General features: G+C 40.8%; 2 long non-coding RNA genes across 2 annotated transcripts in view; one reads left to right on the forward strand and one right to left on the reverse strand.

Moving 5' to 3' along the window:
• The window catches only part of LOC141774982 (uncharacterized), a 1018885-nt gene that overhangs the window by 762315 nt on the left and 230663 nt on the right, over nt 1–25907 (reverse strand). The gene's annotated exons all lie outside the window — the stretch shown is intronic.
• LOC141774799 (uncharacterized) lies at nt 13133–13559 on the forward strand. The gene is made up of 2 exons (XR_012595466.1): nt 13133–13304; nt 13384–13559. It is a non-coding gene; the product is annotated as an uncharacterized LOC141774799 (long non-coding RNA).

A 25907-nucleotide genomic window follows, 5' to 3' on the forward strand; every position in this document is an offset into this window, starting at 1 on the left:
CGTCAGTGACAAAATCAGTTTGATTGCGTTGTTGTCTATCGGAATGAACTAACTGGCCGCGAGCGACAAAGCGCTGCGCAGCGTGCTGTTTGGAGCTGAACTTTTTGTCAGACGCCTTGTTTAAATTTATTCCTGTCGATCGCGGTGAAAGCGCCGCAATGGACGATGAATGGTTGATTAGTTTAGATGAAATGAGGAGTTATCTATACGACACCTCCTCATTTCACTACAAACACTTAAATAAGGTGACAGCAGGCTGGATGGAGATCACCAAGAGATCGCCTGAAAGTTTACTGAGGCTACTGTTGGCTGTATTGTTTGTCATTTTCAGTACATATCGCAGTATAAAACCTGTGTTTTCCGTTTAATAAACACAAACGTCTGAAGATAGTAAGTACTACTCACCCATCTCTAAACAGGCTATGTCTCTTGTCCGATCCGGACCGCACAGCTGATAGCTACATGGTTTGTTTAGAAAGTGCATATTTAACAGATCCAGTGTGGACAGAGAGCGTCTGATGTTGTAAGTAGATAAAAAGACCACAATTCTATCTTGTCTTATTGGTTTCTTATTCTGTCAATAAGAAGACACAACAAGGTTGTTACAACATTATTCATCATTACAAAAAAGTATTAGTTCTGCGTTATCATAAAAATATAAGATGCATTTCTAGAGGGTTCAGTGAACCAACGCAAACTGTGCCTGTGATTGAATCTCTTTACGCTTTAATTCTGTTCTTTTTTTAACTTTTTCTCACACAGACATCAAAAAGAAAATGATCAGTACCAATAAGTAGTATCAATTAGAATAGTAGTAAATGTACCTGGCGCACGTTTTTTATGAAACCTACTATGCACTTTCCTCCGCGTTGTGCTCTGTGGCCCAATTAGAAGCTGCTACTACATTTACTGTGACAAGTTTAACAAACAGTAGTCCATCTTTTTCCGTTCACCTCTGTGATTTCCTACTCTTATTCCTTTAATGGCTCACAGAAACCTTTCTTGTTGTCTGACAAATTGCTTGCTGGCATCAAATCACCATCATAGGCCTCATAACTTAAAGCCCCCACACAACTCTGCAACCTATTGTTACAGGCTAGACACTCAATCATTGGAATACACTTTCACTCAATGCTGCTTCAGGTCCATTCATTACAGCTTGATATACACGCACAGACAACGCTAAGTGCATATTCCATTAGAAAGAGAGAGAGAGAGAGAGTGGAGGAAGAAGAGTATTTTTCCATCAGGCTAAAAAACACCAAGCCAGCGACTGCCAAATCTCTCTAGAGACTGAGAAATGAAGGTAAATCTTCGTGTGATTTACCCGCTGAGTTGCTGTCATGGAGATAGTTGAAACCCTGGAGAGGCATCAAACAGCATTTAGCTCGTCACAAGCCAAAGAATCATCAATTCAATTTCCAATATTAGAAGAGAATACTTTGCCATACATCCTCTGAACAAAGCAAACTTAATGTACCATCTTGTATGCACCGACTGATGAAATAAAAGTTGAAGGAGGCTCAACTTTTGCTGCGATGCAGCGTCATCCAGCAAGGTGCTGCGTTGGCCAATCATGTGCATGCAATGTGCACACTTTCCTGGCGGATTACATTGTAATGTGACCAGAGTATTTCTACTGTTTACCTCACGATCATCATGAGGAAAGATAAAATAGTTGCCACCGCGACTGGACTGAGCAATACATCACTTTAATCATATTCTCATGTGACCAGTCTGGTGTTTGTTTGACCCATCCATCCACCTTGACCTCGGCTCCTCCCTACGCGGACGGAGTGACTGGACGGCCGGAGCAGTTGCTCTGAGAGCATCTATATTGCCGCAGATGAGTTGATATTGGAGTTAATTTGAAAGCTGGGTGCGTTTCAGAGGCGCTATAAAGGGTACCTTGTGCATCGTATGAGATCCCGAGGGCCATGACAAAACGTCGGTATGATGACCTGGCGATGAGAACAGGCTGTGTTCCACTGAAAAGTTGTGTCCTGCTGTGGTGCATGCACGTGGCTGTGTTGTTTCAGAGAGAAGAGTTTCACTCCCTTAAAGGCAAAGCGACACGGCATCAACCATACAGGCACAATCAAACATGCTGGCCAAACATCCACCCCATAGCGAGGTGAGAGCCAATGATGAGGCAGAAATTTTGGGTTGGCCACCCATTTAAAACTGTGTATGCTTGTGCACATACATCTGGGTATCTGGAGTGCCTACCAACCCACAAACTGTGAAATAAGACAACCCAGTCAGTTTTTTTGTGGGCTATATAGATCAGAAAACATGTGATTCAACAAGCCAATCAGATCTGGCTCCCTTTCCTATGTCACATGCAGGCTCATTAGAATATACCGCCCACTGCTTGAGAACTACATTTACAAAAGGTGCGCCATGTTTTTCTTTCAAGCTGATCAGAGCAGACTAGGCTTTTTCGGGAGGGGAACTTAAAGAGACGGTGAATACAGGTATATTCAGACAGACAGCATGAGAAAAATATTGTGTTATTTGAACATTAAATCATGTAAACATGTTCTAGTAGCAACACAAAATACAAGTATGAACCTGGAAATAATCAGGATATGTCTCCTTTAAGTGTCCCAAGTTTAAAAAAAGTACTGCTAGTGTGTCTTCTTCTCACTCTTGATTAGAAAAAAATTGCTCACATATATAATTTTGGAATGCAAAAACAGATCTATTTTGTCATTGTTATGTGATAGAACCATGTCCTCAACATGTCAGTTGTGCTGATACTTCAATTTGTTTGAAGTAATTACTCCAAACTACTGTGGTAAATCTGACAGTTTTATTGATGTTTTCTGCATATTTGATGAATAAGACCAAAGTTGTAGAAAGGCTATCCTTTAAAACTGGGGCTGATGGACTGGGAACAGGCGTTTGAGTCTTCTCCATGTCCCCCCCCCCCCTGTTCTCCTCCGCCTGTGTGCGTCTGAGTGATTAAGTCTTTGTAGTGCTCAGGTCAGCCGTGATGGCGCTCTGCTGACACTCCCGCGGTGCTCTTCACACGGCTACATCAGCCTGCATTCTCAACATCATCAAAGAGACGCGGGACCTGAGGTGTCATAAAGCTGATCAAAACCACTCAGCACCTGTTCCCTGAAGGAACTTTCAATGCACAGCCAGTTTCTCTGATAATTCTGCTGCAAGTGGTAAAGGAGGAGAAGACCAGGGAGGAGAAGGGCAGAGGTAATGTTATTATGTGCCTCTTAAGTTAACGTAGTAAAAGACAACCTTTTCTGTAACAGAGTATATTATGTGGAATATTTTCTCTTCATGTAGTTCCAAGGGATGTACCTGAATATACTTCATATTAATAATATGTTTTTTATTTCAAATATGAACATTTAATATGGTTAGTATTGTTTTAAAATGGTATTCTAAGAGGCCGCTATGTGGGGATAGCCCCATGCTCACAATGCCAGGTTCCCCTAGTGTAGGAAAACCATTGATTCTCTTCACTGGCTATGATGTGCACATGTTTTTTTCATGATGTCTTGTGTTCTCTCTCAGGTGTATCTGATCCGGCCTGATTGAGGGAAAACCTATAAAGAGGGGCAGTTACCTTGGCTCACTCTTTTTTTTCCACCTTCCAGCCAAGGCAGCAGCAGCTTGTGTTTGTATTGTGGCTGATATGATTTAGATCTTTTTACCTGTGTTATTTCTTTGTGTTTTGATAGGTCTGGTAGTCCCATACTTGCCAACGTTGAGACCTCAGAAATAGGGAAGATTTCAAAACCTAAGTGGGAGGGTGTGGGGGTCGTCCCCCAGAAAAATGTGAGTTTCAGAGACTTTGTTTTTTCTGCATTCTGGTGACTTCTAAAGAATGAAAATAACAAAATAATAAGTGCACTGGAACAGCATTTTTATGTAAAATAGGCCTACTTTTATTTTACTTTTAATTCTCAGGAAAGAAAACTGTATAATTCGCCCACTTGGCTTGAACTTGGTATGAATCTCTGGCATAAAAATAATCATAATTTTTTATTAATGCATTAATTTGTTGCCCCTGCTTGAGTGTTTCTTTCTCTCAGTACTCTCAATTTCTCTCCTTCTCTCACTGTCTGAAGGTCCTTTCAGACACAACGCGACGACGGCACCACTGCGCTCTGAAACCTGTTATTTCCACTGGATTGTGCCGCGCCACGGCGTCTTTTCGCTGCGTCTTTTCGCTGCGTCCGACAAAGCCCAACTTTGGGTGCTGCACGCTGTGATGTGCGGCGAGCGCAGCTCAAAACGCACTGGAAACAACATCAGGTGTAGCTGTATTGTCGTCCGAGTAGAAACAGTACGGCTCATACACGCTGTACAGTGCCAGAAACAGGTTGAGATAAAGAAAAGGAAAAAAGGTGTGGAAATGGGAGAAGTGTGACCCCGGGAGGAAACCGGGACAGGGCAATGATAAACGGGAGTCTCCTGGGAAAATCTGGAGTTTCTTTTGCGGCTTTATGCTGTTCGGTTTAGTTCTGATGTTGGCTTAGGTTAGAGGGGAGAGCCAAGATCCTATATGACCCTTTTTTGGGTTGGTCTGGGTATTTTCCCATCTTTGTGTTAATTTTGGCCGGCTCATCAGTCTTCTGTTAGTAGACTTTGTTTGGAAGAGAGAAGGAAGTCCAAATCAAAAAGAGCAGAATCAGACCCAGCTTGCATCCATGTTAAAAGTGAGCTTCTTTGCAAGATTTGTCTTATTTAGAGCATCAGTGTCCCCCAATTATTTTTTTTGTTTTCTGAAAATTGCTGTGTCATGATCTCAATTGGGTACCATAAACCAAAGAGTCTCCCGGAAAATTTAAAGGGGACATATCATGCTCACTTCCAGGTTCATGCTTGTATTTTGGGTTTCTTCTTGAACATGTTTTCATGCTTTAATGTTCAAAATCACTTATTTTTTTCATACTGTCTGTCTGAATACACCTGTATTCACCCTCTGTCTGAAACGCTCCATTTTTCTCTTTAAGACTCCCTCCTGAAAAAGCCCAATCTGCTCGGATTGGTTTGTAAGGAAAATATGGTGCAAAGGTAGTTCTCAAGCTGTGTGGTATATTCTAATGAGCCTGAATGTGACATAGGAAGGAAAGCCGGATCTGAATTGCTTGTTGAATCACATGTTTTCTGATCTAGACAGCCCACTAAAAAAACTGACTGGGTTGTCTTATTTCACAGTTTGTGGATTAGTAGGCACTCCAGATACTTATTTGCATGATATGTCCCTTTGAAAAAAGTTCAGCTGAAGTTAAGATGAGGCTGAAGTAGTCAGAGTAGCCAGTAAGGACAAGAGGAACAATTACAGCAACCAGTATCACTTTCAATGTTCACACAGGCATGATGAGAGTATTGGATTACGTCAGATTTGAAAGAAAGTGAACCGAGCCTTTAACTTAGTTTCTGAATAATCATGTTTCTTTTTTTCTTCTTCTAAATATTACAATATCCATGAGCCTCATCTGCCGTTGCTATGGAGAAAAAGCCAGCAAGATGCTGAAGTCAAAGCTGTAGCAAATCCAGCAACACGTTGCTGTTACAACTGTGACACCTGGGCCACGCTGCCTCGAAGGTGATCTTCAGTTGGGAATAACATGCAGTCTGGTACAAAAGTGCTGCCACATGGTTGCACAAAACTGCTGTAGCTACCACACAGGTACACTGGCAGCTTTGTAGCTGCACAGGATTGAATCCCTATAAGCACAATCTGTGAAAATACACAAATCTGTATCGATACATACTGTACTTGCTGCAAGTGCAGTTAAAAATTAAAACCTTATTGTTTAAATGCATTTGTCAACTTTTTTCTTTTTTATAAAGAAGATTGCATGAGTAGATTACACAAACATGTTAAGGGCTAAAATTACATGTCCGGATCTTACTTTCATAATTACGGATGTAGCTTGAAACGCTTAGTTTGAAGCCCCTTCTCCTTTTTAGTTGCTAACGTATGGCACAATGCTTGAATAACGCGACTAATGTTGTTGTCCGTCGGTGACCGGCACCGAGTGAAAACCTGGTGAACGCGCCATAGCTTGCATAGATTTATAAATCTTTTATTGAGTCAGTTTACACTTTTGCTTTTATTTGCTGGTATGCATCCCTCAAACTCAAACAGAAAAACTCATTAACAAGGGTGATGAAAATCAGCAGCAAAATCATCGGCACTCAGCAGAAATGACTGTCTGAACTGTACAACAAACAGCTGATAAAGAAAGCAGAATACATAATTTCGGACCGTACCCAACCAACCCCCTGCATTCAGAATTTAAGTTTTTGCCCTCTGGTTCCAGTCAAAACTAACCTATATAAATTCTCTGCCATTTCACTGCTCAACTCTGTTAAGTATAGGTAGTATCAGCACTTCCACCCATGCCTATTTTTTCTTCTTTTCACTAACTTATATGGTAATATTGTAACTCTTTTAACATCTTTGCACTTCAAGGTTTCACCTTTTTTTAGTGTTTTAGTATGTGGGGATGTATGCATATATTGTCTTACTGTGATGAGATGTTGTTGTTGCTACTGCGGCAAAACCAATTGCCCCTCGGGGACAAATAAAGGTCTTGAACTTGAACTTGAACTGGAAGGCACATGGCTGGCTGACTTATCATGGCTGACAACACATGGAGTTGAAGCATCCGCCCAGTCTTCTGAAATATCTGCGAGTGAATGATGATCACAAGAAATCATTAACAAAGGGTAAGAACAGAGTTCCTCCACCCAAGTCAAACTCACGGCATTTTGTAAAGCATCGCCGTGGTAGACAGATTGGGGCCTGGGGATGGATGAGTAGGAGGAGGTTCTACTGAAAAAGATTAGCTTGGAGCAGCTCCTTTAAAAAAAAAAAAAAAAGTTATTTTTTTGGAACTGGTTCAAAATTCTAAATTGTGATATGAACGTGAACTAGTTCATTTTCATCTGTGTGACCTAAACTTTGAGCGACCTCTTGTGAAGTGTGAACTTTCACAGCACTGCATATAACACCATCTACATGGAAAAATAACCCAACTTTGACTTTGGGGGGACCGTGGACACCCGAAACAACTCTTTCCACTCTTTGCTTAGATGTTTTGCCTCAAATTAATTGACAATTCTGTCAATCACTCTAGTCGAGTCTAACCGTCTGTAATGAGGTTGCGGTTAAATTAAGATAAGCTGAAATCACTCGTGTCGATGTGACATGACGAGCTGTGAAACTGAGCCCACTCAAAACAAGTTCAGCTCGTGCTGCCTCCCCTTCATAAGTGTTCCGAGCCAGAAAGGACTCCATTTCCCAGTCGGTCCGTTAGTGAAGGTAATCTACCATATAACAAACCAGTGATCTCAGAGACTGTTTTCATTTCATATGAGTTGTACAGCAGGGACCTGCGTCCTGCCGTATATTTACATTGTTAGTTTACTTATTCATGTATTTAGCCCTAATTAACTGCACTTTATCATCTGATGGAGAGAGGCAGCCACTGCATAATTTACTTCATTTCTATGCAAATAGAAATGGAAATTGGGGTCCAATTAAAGATCTTTATGGATGACAAGCACATATACACACATGCTACATATCCATATGAACACACACACACACACACACACACAGACGTACTAGGGCATGTACTTGTATCTACTGGGCTGAGAAAGATCGCAACAAGAAGGATAATTAGAGTCTGGGATCAAACCTGCGTCCTCATTGATTATTCTGTACGATATGAAGGGCTAGCAGGTGTGTGTGTGCGTGCATGAGTACATCATTAATACCATTTTTTTTTCTCTCTCTCTCTCTCTCTCTCTCTCTCTCTCTCTCTCTATTCTGAGCGGCTGTGGCAGTAGCAGGCTGATCTCCATGTTGTTGATTAAAGGATGAGTGGTGACCTTGACTCTGGTCTCCTGAGGCAGCACTTGCTGATTCAAATCTAGCTGTAGTAATTAACACCCCCATCACATTTCTTCCACATTTTTCTTGCAATTAACTCATTTTTTACTTTTAACTTCATGTCACCCTTTAACGATGCACAGGATGACAGTCCTAACTTGGAAATTAACATTCTCCAATTAGGGGGACTTTCTGAGTGCCCCCCTCTTCGAGACACTCACATGTCACAATTTAGATATTTTTGTAGCTTTGCCCATCATTCCCATCAGTCATGATTACAGTTTAAAGACATTTTTTTATTGTTGACATCTGATCTGTTGACATATGCAGTGACTCCAGACAAAACTATAGAAGTTGGTGGGGCAACCTCACATGCCACACATTGAATGTGGTTACCACAGTTATGTGCACGTGCAGTGTTACTATGCTATGAATGATTTGAACATTTCAAACTGTTTCAAAAATGTTGTGATTTAGATAACTGGGTCAAACTGCACTGCTAACATGTTGCCTATGTGATATCAACACAGTGCAAGATTACCGTTCCATTTGAGTCCACCTGCTAGAGTTAACCAAGTTGTCTGGATGCTGCTTTCCGGTTCGAGTGTGTTTATACTTAGATCTCTGTGTTTCCCTACTTACCTTTTCTGCACCAGCATGCTCAACTGATGATAGACAGGCACAGATGAACATCATGCAATTCACTCTCAATCTATCTTACCTGGCCATAAGATCCTAACATCATCAACAACATCAGCAGGCATAGGAAGAAACATCAAGGTAGAAACAAGCTGAGTTTGAGCACATTGTCCACCTCTGCCCAGTACAATTTTAAATAAAAACGTCAACATTTAATATATATCTATGGTTTGCAGAAACGTAAAATGTCAATGTTTTTTCCAGGTAACTGGGCTGTTGTACTTGACGTTTGGCAGAGAGGATGGATATCCCTCTTGGATTTCAGAAATCCATCCATCCATTATCTGTAACTGCTTATCCTATTCGGGGTCGCGGGGGGGCTAGAGCCGATCCCAGCTGACATTGGGCGAAGGCGGAGTATATAGACCATCACAGGGCTGACACATAGAGACATCCATTCACACTCACATTCACACCTACAGGACATTTAGAGTCAACAATGAACCTAACCTGCATGTCTTTGGACTGTGGGAGGAAGCCGGACTCGAACCTGCGACCCTCTTGCTGTGAGATGGTGCTAACACTACACCACCGTGCAGCCTGATTTCAGAAATATATTTTTAAAAAAATGTAAGATAAATGCGACAAAGTATCGATGTACCTCTCCCATGGACCATGATATATAAACTGATATAAAGACTATAGACTCCTATATGCGAGCAGTTCAATTTGAATTGGCATACAGAATTCTAGCTACAAAACATGTGCACATTGTCAAAAACCTAAACTAGACCTCTATGAAGTAAGGATGGGCAAATCTTTACTCTAAGGGTCTAAACCTGTAGCCGTGTGATCTGCAGAAAGCTGACACATGGCATCCTTATGTCTCCTTTATGCACAAAGCAGCAAACCACGGCTCTGCTAAATGGCACACAGGAAACAACCAGCATGAGCCCCGCACATGTTTTATAAATGTCTGTTGATATTTGTGACGCAGCGGACCTGAGAAAACTGCAGAGCAGACGGAGTGATCAAGTCGGCTCCTGTTTACATCTATTTCACTCCCGGCAGACAACACAGACATGACAAGAGACAAGAGGAAAACACATCCTGTTGGCATATGGCAGGGGTCAAAGCAGTAAATTAGATCCAGAGAGTCTACACTGTCACATAGGAGTGGAAGGGTACACAAAATGTCTTCATACTCTGGTTTAGGAGTTATCAATCGGTGCGAGTTTGGTACAGCAGAAAAAACAAACAAACAAATGCCTAAGGATATGTTTCTTTTCATTCATTTTGAACAAACAATAGTGCAAGTGTCAAAATCCTCTTGACTGAGGTAAGATTTTGCCCAGTGGCAACTTTGGTAAACTATTTTCAATAGAAAAATACAGAAAATTTCAAACACTTGTTTATGAACACTGACAAAACTCTCTCCCAAAAGGCAACAGGCTATACAACTGCAAGCATCTGTTATGCTATGAAACTGAAAACACAAAATACATAGAATAATACACTAAAACTCATGAATTAGGAGGAGTATTTCAATTAGTTCCACCTTCACTATATTTAAACATTCAAGCCACCCATACATGTATCATCCCAGTGATTGGCACATGTGGGTGATGATACTAGATGTGTCTTCCAGCTCCAGCGTTTCATTGGCGCTCGCCATAGTGTGACTCGCTGACTCCTACAGGAATCCACTCCCGGCAGACAACACAGAAATATAATATATAAATACAGAAATTACAATTCAGAAATTAAAAAGTAATAATGAATTAAAATTAATTTTGTAAGTAAAATTAAGTAAGCTTGGGTGTCCAGAAAGGCACCACTAAATAAAATGTATTATTATTATTATTAAAATGTTTAGAACATTATGATAAAAGTATATGATGGCCATTCCCATGCTCCAATATTCCTCATAAGTTGTTGCATTAATTGTTGACAATAGCATTTGTTACACAGATTTGGTGCTAAATTTGACCATTTTTTAACCACTCAATAATTGAAAACAATGATCAGTAATCCCTAAAAATACCACATTAAGACACCAAGACATTGAGGAACACCATAGAAAAAGCCATGGTGTGATTTGTTTGTTTTTTTCTGCAAGAATTGCATTTTTCCGCGATTGGATGGCGAGCACTTGTGTTGTGTAAACTGCTCAGAAACCCCCTTATTGGCAATCTAGCTAGGAAAGCCATCCATCCTCTGAATGCTCTACGTCTCTAGTATGTAGTTGTAAAGTTTCATGAGGCTGTGATTATCCTAGAGGTCACCACAGGTCATTTTTATAAAATATCAGTCTATGGTAAATACATGAAGGAGCGGTTAATCATTTTAGTGCAGGTCTACTCAGAGCTTAATGATCTGTCTCTCGGACTATTTTACTGGCTTCAACCTTTTGTTCCGAGGACGTCACAACATCCGGTTGAAAGGTGAGCCAATTTGTTCTGACTGTGTTCAGTTTAGTCAGTGAGACTTCCTGCTAAATTACTGCAACTTCATCATCAATGTCATCGCAGCACGTAGGTTTCGGTTTTGGTTGCTTAGTAACGGCATGGCGTGACAGGAGCTTGACCTCCCAAACACATTGGAAAGAACAAAAACGGCACAGCTGGCGTCTTCCACGCGTTTTTAGACGCGGTATGTGTACAGCCCCTACAATGACCCAGCTCCTTCTGAGATGTGGAAAGGAGTGGCGGAGAACTGAGAACTCAGCCTAAGGGGAAAATAAGATATGACGGATGGGTATAGAATAAGAATAGAATTGGTGGGGCAGGAGCAAGTCAGCAGTAATTATAGTAAGGCCATGCAATCAGTTAAAAGTACATCATGCTTTAAAGAAAGAAGTGAGCAGGCAGAAGAAGGAGAGTACTACAGAGGAGTAGCGATGGAGAAAAAAAAGTCATCTTATTTTGACAAAATAGAAGTATAGAAGTAATCTAACTTTTAGAAATATCTTAGCAACCACCGTGTCATGATGTGGTAAGAAAGAACCAAAATGCAGAGGGTGAGGCAGCAGGATGATTTCAGTGGTTTATTGTTGAAGCAAAGGTATAAATCGGCTTACAAGCAGGCAAACAAAGGAAGGAATAACGGCTACCACTTCTACTACAGCACCACTACTACTATTAATGTTATAATTTCTACTACTGCTTCTGCTACCACTACTACTATCAGCACTATTACTACTTCTTATGCTACGGCTCCTGCCACTGATATTGTCTAATAATGATAATAATACCTATTTTAGGGAAATGTTTTAAAGTTGAATGCAATGTAAGGGCCTGTGTCCACCACAGTGGGCTACCTCCAGGTCTAACGTTCCCTGTCCACACAGGGAACGTTGTTTAGAGCAGGTTAGAGCAGCCACACAGGGGCTCGGCTGCATGTCACACAGCTTCTAGAGATTCAAGGTCTCAGGTATCTGTAGAATATGTCACGGACATTAAAAAAAATAAAGATTTATTGTTAAGTCAACACTTCCTGCTTTCATTTAAAAATAAAAGCCCTCAAGTGTTTTTTTTCTTTCTTTTCCTTCATTTATTAACACAAGGCTTTTATTCTGAAATATTTACAGGACAGTGTTGTAGAAAATGCAGTGACTTGCAGTTCTCTATGAATGAATATAGTACTGGCTTTTAATTGTGGATTATTACTATTATTTACAATGAGCACCCACTTCTTAACCTTTTTCTGTCTAAAATAAATATAAATGACATTTAAAATGAAATGAAATGAACTCAATGTAGAAAGAAAGGGCTGGCAGCAGCAGCAGCAGAAACGCTGCCAGTGTGGACGACACACGCGTGAGATACGCAGCAATTCAGCGAGGCAGCTGCCATGCACTGCTGACGTTCTCTTTGTGGACAGAGCGTGAGAAGTGAAGCCAATGCGGAAGTGCCTTAAACTTGCATTTTTTTTTCCAATAGCCAGCAGGGGGTCCTCTTGTTGGCAGACACGCGGCCCCTAAGTCAGAACTGGGTAGGGGCGACCCGATACCTGACTGGTTAGGGTGCAGACCACATGGGTGCGAATGCCCTGAGCAGCTAGTACCCGGTTCGATTCCATCTGCTTCATGTCAGTCCCCTACTCTCTTTCCCCACATTTCCTGTTTCTCTCCACTATCACTGTCAAATAAAGGCAAAAAGTGACCAAAAAATCTTTAAAAAAAATTCAGAGCCCAGTAGAACTAAGAGAGAGCCTCCTCTCAGAGATACACAGTGCTGACTACTATTTCCAAAATCACCACTGTAGAGATACCTGTTATTCACAGTGTCAAACACAGGCCAAGGTTAAGTTGACGTGAAACTGTACAATCAATCAGCATCTGGAGTAAGAAAAGATGGTAATTTGAACTTTACAAGCCAAATCAGATTGGATTTTTCAATGAAATCATTTCTCATGTGATCAGTTAATTGCTTACGGAGAACATTCTCTGACTGAGACAGAGAGCGGGTATTATCTCCTGTGTACATGAAATTCTCCACCAGTTTTCCAGCAGCCTCTCTGTAATAGAATGTGAACACATTTAATTAAAAACATTCTCAAATTCAGTAGCCGTGATGGAGTTAATCATATGGGTCTCTGTGTAATTAGATGATATCTTGGCAAGAGAAAAAGCAGGAATGGTAAATGAGCAGTGAGATGATGCATTCTTTATTTCTTGCCAGTTTGTCTGGCCAGATTCAAAGTGTAGGTCTTATTCAGACAAAGGTAGTATCGACTTAAATTTACTCTATTACCACGTGTAGCTACTTAAAGCTTCAGTAGGCAGGTAACCTTTCAGCATATTGTAATTCAAGTGTTCTGAGAGATAACTAGACTTCCTCACCTCCTCATGGCTCTTTTGTCAGGCTTTAGAAAATCAAGTCTGTGACGGGAGACTTTGGCCAATTACAGGTCATTTCAGAGAGAAAGAGAGTTCCTATTGGCTGTTCATTCAACGGAGGCAGCTGTCAATCACTCGCAAACTCTGATCAAACGGTCAAACGAGGCAGCGCTGATCAAATATTAATCAATTTTCTTTTACTGTAATGCCTATTTCTCTCCTCAAATGTGTTCAGAAACATCTTGCAGTGTACTGTTGAGCTGTAAAATGAGAAAGTTTGATCCGGCTGGTGGGCTATTCTTGGTATTTTCTCAACTGATCTCAACATGGTTGCCGAGTCATACACTTTACAGCTAAATAGTACACTACAAGATGTTTTTAAAACAGTTCGGCTGTGATTGGTTGTTTTCCTCCGGTCTGTGAAATCTTGCAGATGCCGTTAGGAGCACCGGAGGACACCGGAGGAACATGATTTTTTCAGATTACCTGTTTCATGCACTACTGTCAGGATATAGTGACCATTTTATAAAAATAACTTTTTTTTAATCATATCTGCTTCATTTCAACCCACTGCAGCTTTAAAGGATAACTTCACCCTCCAATTCTGCAAGAACACTCCCTCATATTTAAAAAAAAATGCAACAGAGGAGTGAGGGAGCAATGGACTGCAGGAGGACTGGCCTCAATCACTGAGCTTAACATTCAGTGACATGCACCACTAACGGTGGGTGGAAGTTAAAAATGATGAAAACACAATCTGCAGCTTGAATCAATTCACTTCTAAAATAAATTCTGATTCAGTTGTTGCCAAAGACTGAAAGCATCTCCTCTGACAAGCTCACAGTTTGTAATTTTTTTTCCTGGAGAACCCCTTCCACGTTAAATCTGGTTATTTCTACCAGCTGTGAGCAAATAGCGATAACAGTACTCGGCTAATAGCCAATCAAATTGCAGTGGGGGCAGCAGGCAATCAGCCCCACTTGGAATCAAATTTGTGCCATCTGCTTTCAGGGTTTCAAGGTTTTTGGGCATGTGCATTGATGTTTTCCCACACAATTAAAATATTATTTCCAAACTCTCCAACCACTGAACATTCTCAAAGCAACTAGAAGGGCACTCAGAGAACCCTCATTTCCATAAGTGAAAAATAATGTGTGTATCCGCCCCGTGAATTAGATCCCCTCAAAAATCTACTGGGTTCTTCCGTGGCCCATGATTCACCCTTCCACAAAGTTTCATGAAAATCGGGAGAGTAGTTTTTCCATACACCTGCAGACAAACAGACAAACCAAGCAACAACAAATCAAACTGAAAACGTAACGTCGTTGGCAGAGCTAACCAGTCCACTCAGCCTCTCTGTCCCACTCCGCTCCTGAAATTCAAAAGGTTTCTAGCTGGATGAGGGTTCGGCTGTCACAGCTACGACGGGTTGTCACAAACAGCAGAAAGACTGTGCACACCTCACAGTTCCCTAAGTAAATATAGAACCAATTCAACCAGTTAAGCCAATTTAGGATTGTTTTTTATCACTCGTGTTACTAACCTTTGGCTAGCTGTGAGTGTCTGTTTACTCTATTCACTGTATTTACTGCATGTGATGATGGCATCACCTTGGCTTTAATGTGTGTAATTGGGGTCCTTTTCCTGCTGTCTGAATCAACTTAATGTGATTTAAAGTACTTCTGGCAGATTGGCTGAATAATTTACCATCCCTAATGATCCTAGTAGAATTAAACATTAAGTTGTATTATGCATGTAAATTACAGCAGTTCAAAAGGAGGCTTTTTCATTGGAAGTGGCTTTGGCTGTCACGCTGGGAAATATGGCACATTATCTGTCCACTGGAAACATATTTTTGCGTTGAATAAATTGCTTCATGCTTGATTCATAATGACTGAAATTACCAGTTGGACTGCATTACCTAAGACATCCGACTGTAAAGAATAGGTAAGTTTTTGTGATGTATAGTTCTATTGTCCTGGAGTCTTGTGCTCCTGGCAACAAAAGCAGGGCCAGTAATCACCATGGAGACGCATGCATCATACTGTAGGTCCATTATCATTTAAACTGCACTGGAAGGCAGCTGAAAGTGATTACTGTGTGAATATCAGACTGTGAGATGGGCATATATGAGTTGTTAATGTTGAGAATCGGCATATTTGAAGACACTTTGACAATATTGGCTTAGTACCTCAGTGGTTTGGTTAATTTAATATCCTGGCTTCATCGCCACCCTCTGACACAATGGAACATTGGCGTTTTCAGATTTTCATTTGTTCTAAAGCATTACTTTACAGTGGGAGTCCATGTTATTGGTTCTGGAATCAATGCATATTGAAACAGCTAATGGACAAATTCTCAGATGATCCTATGAATTACTTTCTACTGCAACTGTGTTCTGAGCCCCAAAAGTAATCAGAAGAAGAAGAAATATTATTGCCGCCATATCAGCCCGTTCTCATTCCCAGGGCGCCAAATACTTTGTCACGGCCGTCGGCATTCGATACTGCTGTGCAAGGCACAATTGAGCGCTGTTATGCGATGCACCGGGCTTTCCATTGACTAAAATCTAAACCCATCCACGACAACAGTAAACCCACAGGGTGTGGTGACGTAGTTTAAACGGTGAAAGAAACACACAGGGCAGGCGGGCGCGAGGGGTGATGGATGGGTCCAACAAACACAGGGCTTTCATCCAGAAGGCTGCTGTTCATGTCTTGTGCGTTACGTTTCATTTTCACTTATCAATCAGCTGTTCGTTTGTGTCCCATATTCACAACGTTAAGTCGTATTTCACTGTAAAAACATAATTTTAAACCCAACCATTTAGTTTTTTTCCTAAACCTAACTAAGTGGTTTTGTTTGATTCAAAACATGAAGCACTAAGCGTGTTTACAGCTACTGAAAAGTAAAGCCGAGGGGTCTCACAAAGCATCAGTATGTGACAAGTTGGGATGAGAACATGTTGGCCATATATTCGTGACTTATTGGAAAACTTAAGTACTTTTCAACCAGGACCCTATTTACCCATGTTTTTGAGTGCAAGTGACTAATCTGGAAACATTTTTTAAATTGGTCCAGAATTGAGGGAGAGCGCTGCGGACGGGTGCCATGTCATTGTTCCTACGACCCATTATTCCGAAAACTCCCAATAGTTCGAAAAAAGTCCCGACAGCCCGTTACCCCAAACAGAAGCACATGGCTATTAAGCCATGCTATTAAGCAAAATTGCCTCATCGGACCTTTCCGGTCATGATATTTTTCAACCAAGGAAGGCATTCAAGGTAACAAGATGGGATGGTCTGATGATGTCATTCTGCATAATAATTAGCCATAGGCTTCTATTTGTTGCATGGAGAGTGTGTATTTTTGGAGTAATGGGCTTTCGGAAAAATGGGTGGTCCCCTGCAGACAGCAGCCGCTACGGCCCGCAATGTAATTGCTCGGGGCAACTCCTCAACATCAATATACATCTACTAAAAGTGTTTGTTTTTGCCACTGACAGGCTCAGATTGTTATTATATATATATGTATATTATTATATTATATTATAAAGTGTCTGACAACATTTTGGGAAAGGACCCTACAAAGAACTTTCACTTGATCCGGTCTGTTTGTTATTGTGTCTAAGCAAGTCTCTCTCAAGGAGAAGTCTTGTTCTGAATTCTCGTGAGAGGTGACTTGTTGCCAGAAGACAATGATGGAAACGTTAGTGTGAGTTGGAGAGAGGCGTGCCGGTGTTGTCCGAGTTTGTTGTGTTGGAGTACAGAAAGCGTAGCTTAGTGTTATCTAAACGATTTTCAATATCATGGCTGAATATTTAGCTGTTTCCAACAATGTGGATGAGGCCTAACCCTATTGCAAGATTTCAGAATTGGACTTCTCCTTGAGCAAGACTTACTTAAATAACCAACTGTGAACTGTGAATGAATAAATAGAGTTAATTAATTTCCATGGACAGTATAATTGGTGCTATGTAGAATTAATATGTTAAATGATGAAGATTTGCTCAATCAACTGTAAAATCACAACATGCAGATGGTGTTTGATGACAGACTATCTATTTGACAAGTCAATATATGTGACAGACTGTTAATTGACATTTACTGATTGATACAGACCGGTCTCCTGCCAACCGATCATACAATTAACATAGCAAGTAGGTTCATTAATGAAACATAATGTCATCCACAGCAATGGGGTCTGCAACGCCCCTTCTCTTAGCTCAGGAGTTCTTCAGTAAAAGTGACTCTCAGCAGCTTTGTGAAAAGCTCCTGAGTAGAAACTCTTGAAGTTGTTTCATGCTTATTGTAGTCAAGGGCGACTGCGCGGAGGGTTCGCTGAGTGCCGAGCCGTGCACCTCCAAGATTTTGTAACAAGACCGCACAGACGGCGTTGCAATGATTGGCTCAGAACAGCTGTCAATCAGTTTTCAACAAGTAGACTAGTCCACAACAACAGAGCAAGACTACAGGAGAGAAGAGGGACGTTCTTGGAGCCGCTTTGACTGCAATTAGTATGAACAACCGGACGTCTGCTGGGACCGTCGGCACGGCACTGTGCGCGAGAAGCATGAAACAGGTTTATGGAACGTTTAGTGCCATTCAGGAGGTAATGGTGAGATAATATCCTCAGTGAATACGGGACCACGTCACTGAAACGCTACACAAGTTTGTTCTATAAGAGGAAACTGAGTAGATGAGTTAAAGGGACACACAGACAGACGGACCTTCTGTTTTTACAGATACATTATTCAGCAGTTTCCAGGGACAGAACCAGATGTTCCTGAAGCACTTAGAGTGTTTTCTGTACTATGTTAAAGTTGAATTGCTCATCATTAAAAAGGAACAGTCTGACGTTTTTTTGGAACTACACTTTTGAGATGTGATTGAGAGCTTAATTGACTAGAACACTTTAAAACACAGAGTCTCATTTGTTGCTGTGGTCCATTGTATATGTAATGGATGAGAGACAAATTACATTCCCCTTCTGCAATGTGATTACCTCCAACTCCTCCAAGACATTGTGTCTTGTTTGTCACTTAGATGTAACTAATTTGAATGTAATTTATACCACATTATTTCCACTGCATGTACAACATTATTACATAAATATCACCTGTAAATATTAAAAGGTACCCTGTTAATGTTTACCTTTTGGAGCACTATGATGCAATGCTTTTGGGCGTCAACAAATTGTCTTTACAAATGTTTTATTAGAAAGGACATTCAGTCAACACATCTGTTGAGTAAATGCTTTAGTGAGAAAAACACCAGATTTAAATATACCTGTTTGTTTACAAGAAAATTTGAAAAAAAAAATCCAGAAATAATACAAATTGAGTGCATTTTTGCCTTATCTTTTCTGTCTCGGAAGGTTTCTGGAAAATAAAAATGGAAACTAATTTTCAAAATGTATTGCATTTCATTTTATTCCTATAACTCTGTATGTACATATCACTGAACAAAATAAAAACAGATTTTCAACTTTCTATTCCTAAATCAAAGCAAAAAATCATACCTCCAAGAGACAAACCTACCAACCCATAAAAATGGTGGTATTTTACCTTTCTGCAAACCAGACTCTCACACTATTAATACTACATCACTTGCTCTTACATTGAAGATAGTTGATAGCCTGATGTGTTGCATCCGATGCAGAGGGGCATTACTAAGCAGCAGTAGTTGACGAGTTGGCTGAGATACTGGGTTGGCAAGAATGGCGTTCTCATAGCATGCTAGATGCCTTGCGAATAATAGCCTCATTTATACGCCTTTTCGTGCGACCGGGCTGGTTCTGTCCATCACTTCATACATGCTTTGATCTGGTTGATCATATCTTCAAAATATACTATAGTTTAGAGCCATAGCCCAACTCATTTGGCTGTTCTGGATGCTATGCTGAATCACACTCAGGGTTAAAGCGATGAGGCTGACAGTGACATCTTCTGATCTGGGAGCAGCCCATAGTCACAGATTAGATTAGAGCGTGTTTCATGCGGCTTACATCACTGAAGCCAGACACCCTCTCTCTCCCTCTCTCTCTCTCACTGCGATCATCACAACAGTTTGGGATGAGACTGTGGTAATACCCTCAGCCAGCCCACACTGTGTTGCCAATCTAAAAACATGACCTATAAAGTATACAGCTGATTAGCTTTCTGGGAGACGTAAATCTCCTGCGACACCTCTGATATGTTAAGTACCGGCTAATCTGGAGCGGAAGCCATGGGAACATGCAGGGCTGAGAGCATTAGATGGAATGCTTACTGTAACATCATATCAGACGACACCAAACCAGCCGGGCTTGGAAAATGTTTTCTCAAGGGATTGCTCTGATAAAAGATCCATTTGAAAAAGTTTTATTCAAAGATCTGTTTCTCTGATTAATCAGTATGCATAGTATCAATGTGGACTGGTAACTTCTGCCTAAACAAGAGCAGAATCTAAACAGAGACAGGTCAGAGGCCATGCAGGGTTTAGTTTTATAGCAATATAAATAAGATTATGATGTATGTCCTTTCTGTCTTGTGTGATTGTGTTTATTGAGGCGGTTACGTTTATACGTGTAAGAAGTTACAAATGGTACCTTTAAAATGGGATAATAAGGAAATGTTGCTGTCCAAAATTGGCCGAAATCTTTCTAAATCTGTTACGGCACTTATTAACTGCTTCATCAGGTTTGTAATTCTGCTACCTTTTTCCAACTTCTTGGTGCGCTCCATTGTGGCCTTCAAGCGGTGGAGTGAAGCAGCCTACTTTGCGAAACCCTCCACAAAACAGCGACGGTAGGAAACAAATCCACTGATCTTGGAACTGGTTGTGAGCAGTAAAATGCATTTTGATAACATTTGTTAGCGAGAAAGATGCATTTTACTTTCATAATCTTCGTTCAGTGAACGTGTATGATCTTTAGTTTGTTAGATATTCTGAAGATTCAATTATTGCTATGATTGTTGCTATGATTGCCGCTATGGATGCTGCTGATTATGAGGCTTATCTCAGTTTTGATCATATTTTAGATATGTTTACATGGAACACAGAGAAACTGGTTATTCATATCCCAGTATATGATAAATAGCCCAGTAGTATCCTGGTTACTGATGACTGCTATTTGAACACTGTGATGTTTACAAAAAACAAACTGGCAATGGGAGATGAGAGCAAAATATCCTGACTCCAATGATATCACAACAATAAACTGAATGCATTCATCACCGGGTGTGTACTGTTACGATATGCCAATGCAAGTTAACGTTTCCTGTGTAAAAGGGGCTTTAGAGACACAACTGATAACTCTGGTGAACCCTTTTTTTAGCGGTGCATAGAGAAATGGTGTCACATGTTGTGCACCATCTGACCGGCTCTTCTGATCAGCCTTCATAGAGACCCAACGATCAATCTAGAACGAATATCAGTCAACGATCGGTGGCTGATCGATCAGAGCACCCTTAATGTTTGTGTTCGGGGGATAATTATTGATGCATAAAAGGGTTCAAGTTGGGTGCTGGTATTGGAATCAGGCTAGTTTGGAAGGCAGAAATGAAACTCTTGCCAACAGCTGCTGGTTAGGCTTCTATTTGGCCACTGAGGAAATATCATGGTTGTGGATCAGGACAAATCTCAAAGGGCTCTGTTTCCCCATGACTGGCTAATTGATTTCTGGGAAAGGGCTCGCGTGCGGGGTTGATATATGGGGGTGTTTACTCCCACTGTGCTTTATTTGTGGAGAAGGCAACTGTCTGGAAACATCCAGTCAAACACATGGCACATGTACGCAGCCTGCTGCAGTCCGTCATTACACAGATCCGGTGCCCTTTAAACAAGCTGTTTGCGAACTGTCGACAGTCTAAGCTCGAGCGTATACACAAAACCAGGCATGCCCATCGTGAATAAGTGTAATCTTGCGAATCAGATCTCAGGTGTTTTCGATATTAATGTCAAACATCAGCTTCTCATCACACTTCAGAGATTATCTTAATGATTTAGATCAGAAATAACAATCTTTGGATAAAAGATGATATTTTCATGCCAGTGCAGGTAGAACCAATTACACAGCCCACACAAACAATATGGTCTCAGATTGCAGCCTGTGGGGAGTCCTGGGTATTGAAAATAGAATTTGAGGATTGGGTGTGCGAGCATGCGTGGCCCATTATAATTGAGCAGAAGTACACATAATGAAAATTAAATTCCCTGTGACAGGAGGCAGCTGTGCTGGAATGCTGCTGTCCACTTGACCTTTGCTCTCCGTGAATATGACAGGCAGGCGGTGTGAGTGAGGCATCTGTTCAGATATTTTATCCTTGGTTGGATTCCAAAAACAGTCCAGCCCATGCCTGGTGTACAGGTGGACTCAGATACAGAAACATTCTGCTTGGTTCTTTTTCTCTCCACCTCTCTCTCTCTCTCTCTCTCTGCAGTGGTGGAAATAAAAAAAAAAAACAGTTCCCTTTGACGTCTCCCCAGCCATTTGGGGTGGATCTCACGGTTTCACCTCTGGAGTTGTGAAAGACACAGTTGCAGCTTGTGAAGCCTCATTAGGATTCAGACAGATGGAATTTTCTTACCCCTCTCCCTTGTTTTTTTTTTTCCTCCTCACTTTGGCATTTATTCATTTGTTTGAGGGTGCAGGGCACAAGGTGTTGGCATGAGAACACAGGACAAAGAAAAGACCATATGCCTTTACGAGAAACACTTTTAATGTAATTTCCATATTTGCAAAGGTTATTTGAAAGTAATCACAACTGTTTATACACTCTCTCTCTCTTTCTGTCTCACACAAAAATAAAGTCAGTCATTCCTTTTTAGCTTTGCTGTGGTCCCTAAATGCTGATCCTCATTTCAGATTGGATGTAAATGAGTTGATATTCAGTCACAATTTACAATTGGTATTGTTTCTAGGGGTTGGAAAAGTAATCAATTCACCTCTGTATGTACGACTCTGATGTACAATATCTATGTATAACAGATTTTTTAATGCCATAATCGATTTGCTTCACGTGAGTCTATGTGGAGGTAGAAGGAAGTTACCTCTTTTATTGTTGTAGTCTGAGTAAAGTGTCGTCATATCCATTCCACCAAAACAACAAGCAGAAAGCAGAAAACGTTGGAGGGTCGGCGTGGATACGACCTGCACCCTCCCATGTTAAATCCAAACTGGTAAATACTACACATACAGTAAAGTATGGAAACACTTTGGGTTTCACACATTACCAGGAAAAGCAGAGCTAGACATCACAGCTAAAGCTGCATGCTAACTCTGTCATGGACAGGAAACGTTATCGTATCGCGGTAACGTGCCGTCGCTCTCATCTCTGTGGTCAAATGGGCCGATGCTACCACTGTAGAGCACCCATATACTGACATTTATGGTAAATGCATTCAAACGCCCCCGATGGAGCTGACCATGGATCTATAAAGAGAACGGAGCTGACGGGAGAGCTAGAGACGGACTTGGAGAAGTTAGAGGAAGTATACAAGTGGGACTACGTCCGGTCTTCAAAATAATGTGTTAACAAAGGGAAACTGTATACAAAATAAATATATGGAAATAAGATTGATTGGATTATATTCACCAGAAGTATAAAACATTACAATGGAGCACTGTAAAATCACCACACAGTTTTCAGACGATGAATGTCAACTTTGTATAAAGTGTAGCAGAGTTTATCTGCAGAATACAATGCGTGTTTCGAAAGTTCCAAACATTTTAAAACCATTGTTTTTCCAGCCTCTGTGGATGTAATAGTGCTTTTCATGGGTGCTAAATGTGCATTTTGTTTTAATCAAAGTAGAAAACAGTTATACACCATCAAAGCTTTCAATGTCTGTGCAGCTTCATATTTTATTAAAACATCATAACTGATGCGTTTCAGCCAGAGGCCTCACTCAGAGCATGAGTAGTGTTTAAGAGTATGTTGCCATGACCTAATTCAACAGATGTACACTCACCACCACCACCACCATCACCACAACCACAACCAAAACAGCAGTAGAAACTGCTCATCTTATGCTGACTTGTCTCTAGTGATATGTGTTCACAGTTTTGAAGTGGAGGGTACTCTTTAAAGGTGACTGATACCACTCTTCAACATGCTAAAACAAGAGAGAGGATCTGCTCTTTGAAAAGACAGAAAGAAGACCTCCAGGTCGGTTTTGTTACTGACTTTAATCATTGTTCTGCAGATGCCTATAGATAGACAGAGGAGTTAATTAAGCTTCATATCTATTTAGTATTCCAGATCATTTTTAACAAACTAAAGCAATGATTGTGTGAATGACTTTTATCTTTAAAGGTCGACCTCTGCAAAGTGCAAATTACACCTATAATTAGAGAACATGATTTAAGTGTATTTAAAATATTCAGATCAATTCTAATGAATGAAAAACAGATCTGTGATGAATGCCACCCCAGCTTTTCTTCTTCTTCTTCTTCTTCCATGGTGGTGTGTTTTCCACACGGCTGCTCGTTGCAGAGCTGATGGAGAGCTCATGATGTTCGTGGTGTTGATAATCAGACATTAGTAATCATTACAGGGTGGTTGGAGCAGGATGCTGCTCTGTGCGCCCTGAGCAGGTGTGGCAGTCATGGCTGGCTGGAAGCTCAGTAAATACCACCAAACACAGAGATGGGGCCCCAGGCTTGTTGGAAAGTGACTTTCGGGCCTACATTTTGCAGTGTGTCTGCACACTCTCAGGATTTCTACCATGTTTTAAAGCTGTCTGCTGGTAAATTAGGTTCACTAATATATTTCTGATGCACACACAATTATTTATTGTTTTCAATAAATGTAATAGAAATCCACAAATATATGTATTTAAAAATGTGCAATTTTCATCAAAGTCATATTTGGGTGTTGTTACATTTATATACAAACTGTTGAACCTGCATTTACAAACTCATTGTCATTTGTGAACTTCACTGCATATTTTTTTCAACAGGGAATTATCTGTAGCCAATCAGATGTCTCCCTCCTTTTCAGCCAATCACATGAGCGTGTCCCCACAAGGATATGTATGCCTCTGCCTCTGATTGGCTACTGGCTTCTAAAAGCTAACGGTAGGTAGCCTTACTATGATTCTAACCGGAACTTTGAACTAGGCAGGCCCAGGAGGAGTGCTTTTGTTCCCGCAGTCCGAAGGCAGGCTACCCGGTCCGAACAACGGTTTGTTTTTTCATCAATAAATTCACTTCTGGGAACGTTTGAGGCGATAAATCAACTGTGTATATTTCAAATATATATATCTCTCACACACTCACACTAAGTACTGGCTACGCACTTAAGACATTCTCCAAATTCTCTTACAAAAGACATTCTCCAAATTATCTTACAAGACAAGGTTGCAGCCTAGAAAACGGAATATAACCAAGGTTGCGGAGAAGGCGTGATACAAGAGGTTGCTGTGCCATGCGATTCAAAAGTACACAACAAATTCAGGACAGATTGAACAATACAGACACACACAAACACAATTGGGTTATAGAATATAAAGCCCACCCAAACAGGCCTGAATCTGCCTATCCAACTCTCCATGCACTCTTACAGGGTAATCACAGCCAGGAAAAACACTCAGCAAAGTTATTCACAAATATACGGAGCCCAGCTGATCATTGAGAACAAAACATGTTTGTGCATACAAATTCATAATTCCACCTCACACATTACATATTTTCAATCACTTAATTTCTCTAGTAACCAGTGCTTGTATTTATCAGGAAGCTGCTCCTCATGTTTGGCTGGTAAAATGTATTACCACTGAATGCTAATTCAGTGTATGTCATCTTGAATAAAGTCATATCATGACCTTAATAAACTGCACAACTGGCAACAATGAAATGAAGAGCAGCCACTGAGTGTCCTCTCTGTCCTGTCAGAGCCGCTGGACTCTGGGGGTCTCAGATTAATGATGTGTGATTAATTAGGAAGAAGGTGTCAGTCATTCCAACCTTGGTAAGCCCTCTCTTAATAAGCACTGCACACAGTGATTACATAGACATACATACAAATATTAGGGTCATGTTATATAGTATTCATTCTGTAATTGATCTCTGTGATCATCCTGTCAGATGATCACACTTCAAATTTGACCTCCAAATAATAAGGTTTAGATGATCTCTTGGCTTGTTTACTGACATGGTTGATCTGTGCCTTGACCTGTCAGACTTTTTTTTTTTTAATAATGTCACTGTGTTCCTCAGCAATCGACCGATCCAAATCCCTCCCAATTACTGTTGCCATATCGGGCAACCTTTTGTCTCCATTCTGTGGAGCAGATACTGCAATGCAATAGCATAGAGAATTTGTGTGAGACACGCAATGTATCGTCCATTAGCCAACTCAAATGCCGGGGAGAATTACATTTTTAACTACAAGTAATGCCACACTGAAGTCCGTTTTATCCTACAAAATGCTGATTAACTGATAGGATTTCCCATAGGCCTGGGTTGGTCCGTTAAAATGCTGTGTCAAGCCGGGATAACATGAGTCTGAAGTGCGTCCTCACAGCAGGGGATAGCCGCACCAAGCTGCGCTGCTGTGGTCCTGCT

The sequence above is a fragment of the Sebastes fasciatus genome, chromosome 10 (assembly GCF_043250625.1).
Source record: "Sebastes fasciatus isolate fSebFas1 chromosome 10, fSebFas1.pri, whole genome shotgun sequence".
NCBI classification, from domain to species: domain Eukaryota; kingdom Metazoa; phylum Chordata; class Actinopteri; order Perciformes; family Sebastidae; genus Sebastes; species Sebastes fasciatus.